This window comes from Lycium ferocissimum, chromosome 8 (genome assembly GCF_029784015.1).
Source record: "Lycium ferocissimum isolate CSIRO_LF1 chromosome 8, AGI_CSIRO_Lferr_CH_V1, whole genome shotgun sequence".
Classification (NCBI taxonomy): domain Eukaryota; kingdom Viridiplantae; phylum Streptophyta; class Magnoliopsida; order Solanales; family Solanaceae; genus Lycium; species Lycium ferocissimum.
The window spans coordinates 4,862,493-4,872,149 of NC_081349.1; the positions used below are offsets into that span (position 1 = coordinate 4,862,493).

At 39.0% G+C, this 9,657-nt stretch overlaps 1 long non-coding RNA gene across 1 annotated transcript; it reads right to left on the reverse strand.

Moving 5' to 3' along the window:
• Positions 1–4,867: 4,867 nt before the first annotated feature.
• On the reverse strand, positions 4,868–8,821 carry LOC132067142 (uncharacterized). The gene is made up of 2 exons (XR_009417057.1): positions 8,120–8,821; positions 4,868–5,168 (listed from the first exon to the last, which is right to left on the reverse strand). It is a non-coding gene; the product is annotated as an uncharacterized LOC132067142 (long non-coding RNA).
• Positions 8,822–9,657: the final 836 nt, after the last annotated feature.

Consider the following 9,657-nt stretch of genomic DNA (forward strand, 5'->3'; position numbering starts at 1 on the left):
TTGGGATTCTGTTTTGTTCGATGAGAATCTTTCCTATAAGGAGAAGTCCGACATGCGTAGCCGATATCTTCATTATTGGAATTAGAGCATTTTTTTCCGTCCTCTCTTTCTTGTCGCTCGAGGCCGAGCGATTGTTTAATTGGTATCTGATGTAACGACCCGTTTAGTCGTTATTGCATTTTCGACTCTTTTGGCCCTTTTCCGAGCTTGGTTAGCTCTCTTTTGACCCAAGGGGACCATTGACGCGCTTCCCGAGGTCTTTAGATTTGATTAGGGCGACTTTTGTGAAATTTGGGCTTAAAGCGAAAAAGAGTTGACTCAAAGTTGACTTTTGGGTAAACGGACCTTTTTCGAAAATCCGTCTATTCCAAGAGGTTCGGATGGTTGTTTAGAACTTGTGTGAATATCTGGTTCGGTTCCCAATACAACCGGATGCATTTTGGGACTTGGGTTGCGAAGTTGAAAATGAGGTATCGGAGGTTGACTTGGTCAACGAGACCTCCGTTGGAAATTCCGAGGTCACCAGTGCGTTCATAGCCTGTTTTTATGTGCGTTTGGGTATGTCGTTTGTCAGCAGGTGGTCTCGGGAGTTGTTCGAGGTTTCAGTTGAGACTTGAAAAAATATTTGGGATTCTGGTACTTGGTGTCCGCCAAAGCGGCACTAGTGTCGTCCCAGCGGCACCGCCGTAGCGGTGGGATGGCCGCCTTGTTTTTCCCAGACCATCCCGACGGTCTGAGAGGACGCCGGGGCGGTGGCACCATGGCAGTCCCGATACCGCCGTGACGGTATCGGGCCTGTTATTTTTCATTAAGTGTGTATTATAAGCCCTTAGTCTATCATTTATTACCATTACGAAAATTGAGCTCTTGGGAACTGTTCTAGAAGATTCTTGGGGAAAATTCTTGGTGGTAAGTCTTGCTAATCTCCTTACTAATTCCTTATTCCTAATCATTAGAATCTTTTCTTTCCTCGATTCCTTGGTAATGGAAGATAAAAAGTGGATTTAATGGATATTCTACTTAGGCTTATAAATTATGAAATTGATTGGGTTTATGCTAGATTATGATGTATCTAAGGTTGTTAATCATATATCTTCCATTATTAGTGTTGGATTCTTGAATCTAAGAGTTAGAGTTTATACCCCAAAATTGGGGGGTTTTGCTTAATTTCGAAATTGGATGAATCCTCGAGTTATTTTAGCAATTAGTTGATGGGTTTTAATCACTAGTGTTTAATTAGATATTTTACCCCCAAATTTCCCGTTTCGACCTTGTGGGCCCCGTTTCTCCAAATTCTAGGGTTGGTTTTGACCTAAATTGAATGATAGCAATATAGGTATCGATCTTCACGATTTCTGATCTAGATTTCGAATATGCCTAGACTTCTTTGATCTTGAGGCTCAGCTGAAGGGCAAGGCTAAAGAGTGATTGTTGGTGTTTTGTTGTTCGGCCATCCAGGTAGGTTATGGCTTATCCTTGGTGAGACTTCGTGTAGCGAAGCATATATTAAGATGATATTGTCGGAGACAGCATGTAAACCTTCGGGTATGAAGTTGGGTTGGATATTGTCTTAGGTTGGGCCTTGTTGTGGGATTAGGGTTAGCTACCCCGTTGTGTTGTGACTTGATTATTCTATTGTGTTGGCTTGATGCCACATGTTGATAGTAGATATTGGGAACTGTTGTTCCATCGTGATTAAGATATTATAGTACCTTACTTGTTGATGTTGAAACGAGGATATAGTTCTATATGACTTGTGTAGTCTTTCATGATATTGTTGGCGTACCCATGTTTGGTACTTGTGATATTGATTTGATTATTGATGTTGATACATACATTGCATGCATTTTTATCCTTCATGATATATTGTTGATACATTGTTGGTACTTGATGGTTTTCTTGTGATCAATGGGCTGGGCTGTCGACGGATGAGTGATGTGAGAGTCCGACATCCGATGTTTGTCCCGGAATCGTGGATTGAGTGAGTGCATGGACTCCGCGGGTCCCCTAGGGTAGTGCTGGTGAAAACCCTCCGTGGGCAAAGATTCGGAGTCTCATCTGTCTGTGGGCAAAGATCCGAGAAGAATAGCACTTAGACTTCGCGAGTCACCTTGGGTTGTGCTACCGAGACATGGAGGTACTCTGTCCATAGTACATATGTACACTGCACTGTATGGCATTGCATTTGCATTCATACATTATTGCATTACATTGTATCATGGCTTATATTGTGATGATCTGGTGTTTTACTTGTGATGTTGGTTTCGGATTGGATATATTGAGACTTGGCACACTTGGGTTTAGATGCTTCTGCCTAAGTGATGACGTGTGCTTAGTTCTGATTATGTTTGACTTATACTTGTTGATTTATCTGCCTATCTTGCTTTATTGTCTGAATTATGTTAGTTATACTTAGTCGGCCTATGATGCCTGCCATTACTGTGGTTTTGTACTGGTCTGCACTTGTTGCATTCTTTTATGAACGAATGCGAATTCCAAATAGAATCATACGTTTCTCGTGGGTGATAGTCATTCCAATTTGGTTAAAGTCCCACAGGCAGCGAGATGTCTCTACTTTGCCTTGAAGATTCTTCTTTACTTATGTCTTATTTTCTATTCCAACACATACTCAGACTTGATGTATTATTGATATTCAGACTTGTAGAATTTAGTTAGATGCTCTTGTATGGATTAGACCAGACTCTGGGCTGTATTTTCTAATTTCCGCACTTGTTCTACATTATTACCGTCAGACTAACGTGATTTATTCTCTTCCGCTTATTTATTATTTATTCACATTTTTTTACTATCGTTGGGTTGAGGGTTCGCTTACCGAGGTGGGAAAGGTAGGTACCCGCACGACTTAGCTAAATTGGGTCGTGACAATTACGTGGAAAACTACTTGCTGAAGGGAGTAAAAACTACGACCTACACCAGTAGGATTTCCAACTTCACTAACTGAGCAACATTTTCAGCTTACATGCCTTTTGCAACCAAGGAATTAACCTACTAATCCCTCCCCACAATAACTCTATTACAAGCACTCTCTTGACTAACTCTAGCCAAGAACCAACTAATTCAACTAACTCTAGCTGAACTTCAACTCACCATAACTAACTATAGTCAGGCGTTTACACAAAAAGCTTAATAAACCAAACACCTACGAAAGCCCTTCGTAAAAGAAGTGTAGGTTTACAATATTTAGACCAAGAAGAAAAGTTGATAAACTTGGCGGGTATGTAAAAGATATTCTTAGTTTTCCATCACTTTTACATGTGTCAAAAAAATATTGTGACATTTCCGTTCTTACGGCCTGTTCAAATCGATTATTCTTTATGTTAGCCAGATTAGTCAACATTTATCTCTTTCGATGCGACAACAAGATCTTATTTGTAACAAGTGGTTTTGTTGGTTGGTTCCCCCAGATTCAGAACTTTTTTTCAATACTCACAATCCTTATTAGTTAATAACCCTAGTGATTGGATTTCTATGCTTAGTCTGATAGGAAATAAGATATTCAAATAAATAATTTTATAGCAAATGACTAAACAACCTGGGACTTAAGACATCTTCAGTCTTGGGATTTGGTCCTTGGAGTTATTTAGTCTTGATCTTGAAAGCTCAGAAAAAACAGTGGCGGTTACTCTTTTCAACAATGAGAAGAATATATTTTCAAATGCTAGGTCAAACAAAATGCCAACATGTTATTTATATAGGGAACCAATGAGAGCATGTGAGGATCATGTGAGTGGCATGTGATATAGATGGAGACATTATAATGATCCTTATCTTTTGCCCGACATGCGCCTAGTCACAGTTGTGCCTACAAGTCGGAACGGCCACAGTTACAACTCCGTCACGTTCGTACAGTGCCCAGGGGACCTCATCAAGGACCTGGTCCCTGGTGTATATGTCGATCATCAAAATTATGAAATCTCATAACTCATTAGTTTGGTAGGTAGAGAATGACTCAGACGCTCCCTTTTATAAGAAATGTGATCTTCAAATTCCTTTCATTCAAGAGTTACATTCCTAACATAACTCTGATTCCATTAAAGAGTTCTATAACTCATCAGTTTGGTAGGTAGAGAATGACTCAAACGCTCCCTTTTATAAGAAATGTGATCTTCAAATTCCTTTCATTCAAGAGTTACATTCATGACATAACTCTGATTCCATTAAAGAGTTCAATAACTCTTGGATCTTTTACTCTATGGAGTTATGTAGTGAAGCTGAATGAAGTAAGTTATCGGTCTATCCTATGTTGAGCGTACCAAGTTCTAACATGTATACATATGTAGTTTGTTCCCACCGCACTTCCTGGGAAGGCCAGTATGCCATCCAGACTTGAAGATTGGTTGGAGCGGCTGCAGCATTCATTCAAATATGTGATTATGGCTCATACCAAGCGTTACATTTTTACAAACTAAATCAACAGTACTCTTAAATCCTGGTCATGTTGCTCCAGAAGTTTTTTCAAGCAAATCTGTACTTTCTTCACCAACAATTTGGACAAAGGAAGGGTAATAACGTGATTTCCACACCTTTCGGAACCTACTTGTAAGAAAGGCTCACAGCGCATCAAAGTTTCCTTGCGGAAATTACAGTGTTGACTAACAGGTTTTGGGAGAGTTCAAGAGCAGCACCCTCATCAGAATATAGAGAAATTGACTACTAGCTGCCAGAAAATATCTGAACTTTCCAAGCTGTTTATAGGTTTTTCTTCTTATTATATCACCAGCACATTTAAAAACGTTCAAATGTGCGATGGGAACTACAATCTACTTTATAATCCAGCTACTTGGCTCCATGAACATCAGATGGAAACAAGAGTATTACAACTTACGAGCAGTATAGGATTCAGCAATTTCCAATCTATGACAATTACTTTATATATTAAAGTTATAATTTACCACAATGATACAGATAGATTCTTCACAATTATGTTCTCATAATCATCATAGCTGCAGTAAAGACATAATAATGCAGCTTCAACACATATATGCTCAATAGCTAAGCAAGGAGTCCTCCAAATTTTCAAATAAATCAGCTCCATCACTCGCAAATATTTGACACAACACTCATGCTATTTAGGCCGATGGCATCCGGCCGATTAGAAGCAGCTGCAGCACTGCTCCAACAAACAGCAACAACAGAGAGTAGCCAAACTGCAAAATGGATATGATTAGTCAGACAAACAATCAAAACCCAAATGTATTACCTGGTGTACATAAGATGTTTAAAGTACTCGTGTGGTCTTCTAGTTAATCTCTTTACACAGGCAAGCAGGGGCTTTGGTTTTCTTTTTTCTCTTTATTTGATTTTCCCTGGGTGGTTGGGGGAGGAGAGGATAGAGATTAAACTACCAGTCCAACGGTTGATGGATTATTGAATTAGAGTTTTTATTCCTGGAAAGTTTAATGCTTGAAGGAGAGAGTAAGTCACTCATGTTAACAAGGGGCAGAAGGAATAGCTCGGGATTATCTAGGCAGCCCGGTGCACTAAGCATCCGCATCACGCAGGATCCGGGAAAGGGCCGCACCCCTAAGGGGTTGTGATGTAAGCAGCCTACCCTGATGCAAGCATCAGTGACTAATTCCACGGGTCGGCATTATATAGGTGATCCTAAAATTCGAAACGTGAACTAAAAGTGGAATACAGAAGCAATTCATTTTAATTTGCTTCGTGCGGCTTTGCTATCCATATTGGCAAGAGCGTCGCATGAAACCAAATCCTGCTGCTCCATATCACAAACTGATGGCTATGCATATTTGGAGGCCAAATAAAAGCCAGGTTCCTAGAATTTGCTAGCTTGAACACCTTCAATCTGGGAGCACACTATCCTATATTTATTTATTTTTCTGATTCTTTTTCTAATATATAGCAAAATAGCTTTAAGCAAACCCCTGATAGTCGAATAAAATTTTTGTCTTGTTTCGTTGTTCACCTGGCATCAAAAAGATTTCAGAGTAATATTGTAACATGTTATCGCAAACACACATGCATCATTTTATAAAACTCAGTAAGAATGGAATAGATGATTTTAAATTTCTTATACCTCTTTACACCACATTATCGCTCAATAAATTGGAAATTAAAGGATGAGTTAAATAACAGAACACCATAGCAAATCGATGAAAAGCTGTTTCTCTAATTAAGAATCTCCTTTTAGGTCCACAAGTTCGATTGACTTCCTTCAAGTCCACATTCTAATTGCAGTCACGAGTGACCATGCTGCTCCTAACCCACATATTATACCCAAAGCAGCTAGTGAACTACTATCACTGTCTCCAAAGTAGCCTATGGGTATGGGACACGAACGATTAAGAAAGTTCTTGCTTAAGATGATGACATGACCATTTAGGACTATTGTTCATTTTGAGAATATAAGTGGTTTGTTCCTATACCTATGATTCAGACATTAATACTACGCTATACCATCAAAACAGCATGGAATGAGAACAAATCTAGGGCAGATTGGGCAACTTAAGCAACCTAATCAAGCATCAGGACCCCCATCTATGTTGCTCGGACCCTTCACTTTTGCTGCCGCACCCGTGTCCGACACGACACGACACCGACACCGGATTCGTGTCGGATCTGGTCAAACGACATTGGATACTTTGACCAAATCCATGGACCAATCTGAGAAAAAATTTGAGGCCAAATTGAAAGAAACGGAGAGCTCTTGAAGAGTGGACACTTATTGTATCTAGAAGAGTTTCAAGTTAATTAAAAATTAATATTTAATTATAAATGAAACATAACTATAAAAATTATTTTTGTTTTTTATTTCTAGGCATAGATTTAGTTATTTTTCTTATAATTTTGAATTATTTTAGCCGAATTCCCGCACCCGTACCCGCACCCGGATCCGTACCCCCGAATCTTAAAATTTAGATTATGCCGAATCCGACCTCTAGATCCGTACCCGTATCCGACACTCGACACCGAGTCCGAGCAACATAGACCCCCATCCCTCCATTTTTCATTCGCTGAACTTTTTAACTCATATTCCTCCAAGTAGGCCGACCTAGAAGTACCCCTATTAGAACCACATCCCAACACTAATCACAGTGAAATAGAAGGTACGCGCACATAGGTCTATCATTATTTCTTCCAAACTACCATTCCTTTAGTTCAAATTTGATGATCACGACGTCCAAGTTCCGCAAGGCACCTTAACGCTTTCTAACATGGTATTAAAATTATTTTGCATAATTACCACATATTTTTTGTTTAGTTTTAACCAGTTCAAAGAAAACTGCATCCGTCTTGGCCAAGAGTTTCAACATCTGACTCCATAATGTCACCATGCAACCCCAAGAACAGAGGAAGTTGATGATTTTGACTAACAATAAAATGGCCAATAAGTCATTTTCTCTCTCTTGTACAGGCGAGGGGGAACCATGTTAACTATGGTTGGGTACTGAAGTTAATGCACCGTCCACATGTTAATGTGATATTGTTAATCGGCACCAAATCTCATCAAGATCCCGCATTTCATCCAAAAACATAAAAATGCAATGCCTCTCATAACTTTCCCCTCTAAAACTCAGGGTCAATGCAAGTAGTGTCACAGCAGATTACTGTTTATTGCTAGGCTCTAGCTACTGGATTATTGCTGGTGGACTATAAAGGACTTTGCAATACAACGATGTTTTATAACAGTTGATTTTACATGTTAAGAGGGAAGAAAGCCTAAGCTTCTCTAGAAAAAATCATATTTCAGGTGGACCATGAAAGGCCCAGTCAAAAAGCATTGATTATTTTAGTTCTGGTTGCATACTGCTTAAGTTAGTCAGACTTAATACGAGAAGATTATATGTTTTTTCTTCAGTTTCACTTTTCGACAAACCTTTTTTATGGGAAGTTTACGAGAAAAAGACCTATTTTGGGGAAAAAGATTACTAAAAGATCTCGAATGGGACCTCAACAAATTAAAAAAATTGTAATGTTGAATTATAGAATCTTTGAAACTAAACTGCACATCCAGCAGAGGATAAAAAGAATTACTTACTGTATATATAGAATAATACAGGTAAGTGAGTGTAACATGAAATAAATCCGAAATACAGAGTAGAGAGATTTAGAGAATTAAAAAAGCAGAAACACATACCAGCCCTTTAAAAAGGAACAACAGCCACTACTATCATCACCAGGCTGGTCGTGGTGGATGTGTTCAGGTGGTGGTGGATGTTGATCATTAAAGTAACCCTGATAACTAGGGGGTCCTGGGGGTGGTGGTCCCTCACCATAGTACCCACCTGGTACTGGCTGCCCTGGAGGTGGGTATCCTTGTGGCTCCGGCGGTGGTGGAGCATAACCTGACACGTAGTAAATCAAAACAATTGAAAAAGGAAATCAAGCACAGCAAAATTGATTAGTACCATCACAAATTTACACTACTAAAAAAACAACAGAGGAATTAGCGACGGACAAATTCCGTAATAGACGGATTATCTGTTAGCTAGGAGCAATTTAACAACGGATATTGTAGCTAATTTTGTTTTGTTTTTTCGTAGTGTTAGTAGCAAAAACTGAGACTTGGGCATAATCAGTGCGTGAAATTGGCGTTGATCTAATGAAACTTGCCTGTTGGAGGGGAGGGACCTTCATGAACATGCTGGTAACTCATTGTACTTTGACTGGGAGCAGTAGCGGAGCAGTAGTGAATTGATAACTAAAAGGAAGAGCAAGGTATGAGCCGATCGAGCTAAATAAAATAAAAACGACGTTTAACTTAGCAGCTAAGGATGAATTTTCGCATAGGTCACGTCTAAGACCAATCCAGACATCATTGTATTTACGAGTGGTAGCCATCTTAGCCATTCACGTGTTGCACTACAGACACGTTTGCTCTTAGTACTTATTTGTCATTTCCGACAAACTATACTTACTACACCTACCATTTACATACTCCACCAACCATTCTAATTAGTTACTAGTACTAGTATAAGTTAATGATCCTTCCATGAAAATGGATAAATTCAATGTTTGTGTCTCGTATTGAGATGAAGTTCGAATATTCTTCAACTAGCCTGCCGAACATATTTATTCGGGATAATAGTCAAAATACCCCCCAACGTTTACTAAAATGCCAACTACACACCTAACCTTTGCGTTGACTATTACCCCTGCAAGTTTTTTTTTATTAAAATGCCCTTTTTCTTTGATGTGGATCCTCCAATATGCCAACCCCCAATTATTAAATGGCGCTTGTCTACACGCTTCGGCCCACGTGTCACATATTTAATTTCGGCCCCCTTTTTTGACCCACAACCCGACCCGTAGCCCTAAATTAAACACCATCCCAATTCTCTTCTTCACAAAAACGTATTAGCGACCATCCCAAATTTCACGATAAACACCATTTTCAACCCCAATCTTTGTTTTCATTTTCTCACGTACATATTCTCTTCTTCACAAAAACGTAGCAGCCATCCCAAAGGTTAGTTTCCTTACATTTTTTTTTTCTTTCAAAAAATGATACTAGGATTTTGTGCATATTGTTTGAAATCTGGACTATAAAAAACAAATTTTCATAGTTCCCTAACTGTAATCAGCACATTTATTATCATATCAGTGCATATTGTTTGATTTTTTTTTTCAAAAAACGATGTAGTCAGGGTTTTCGATTCTTTTGCATATTATTAT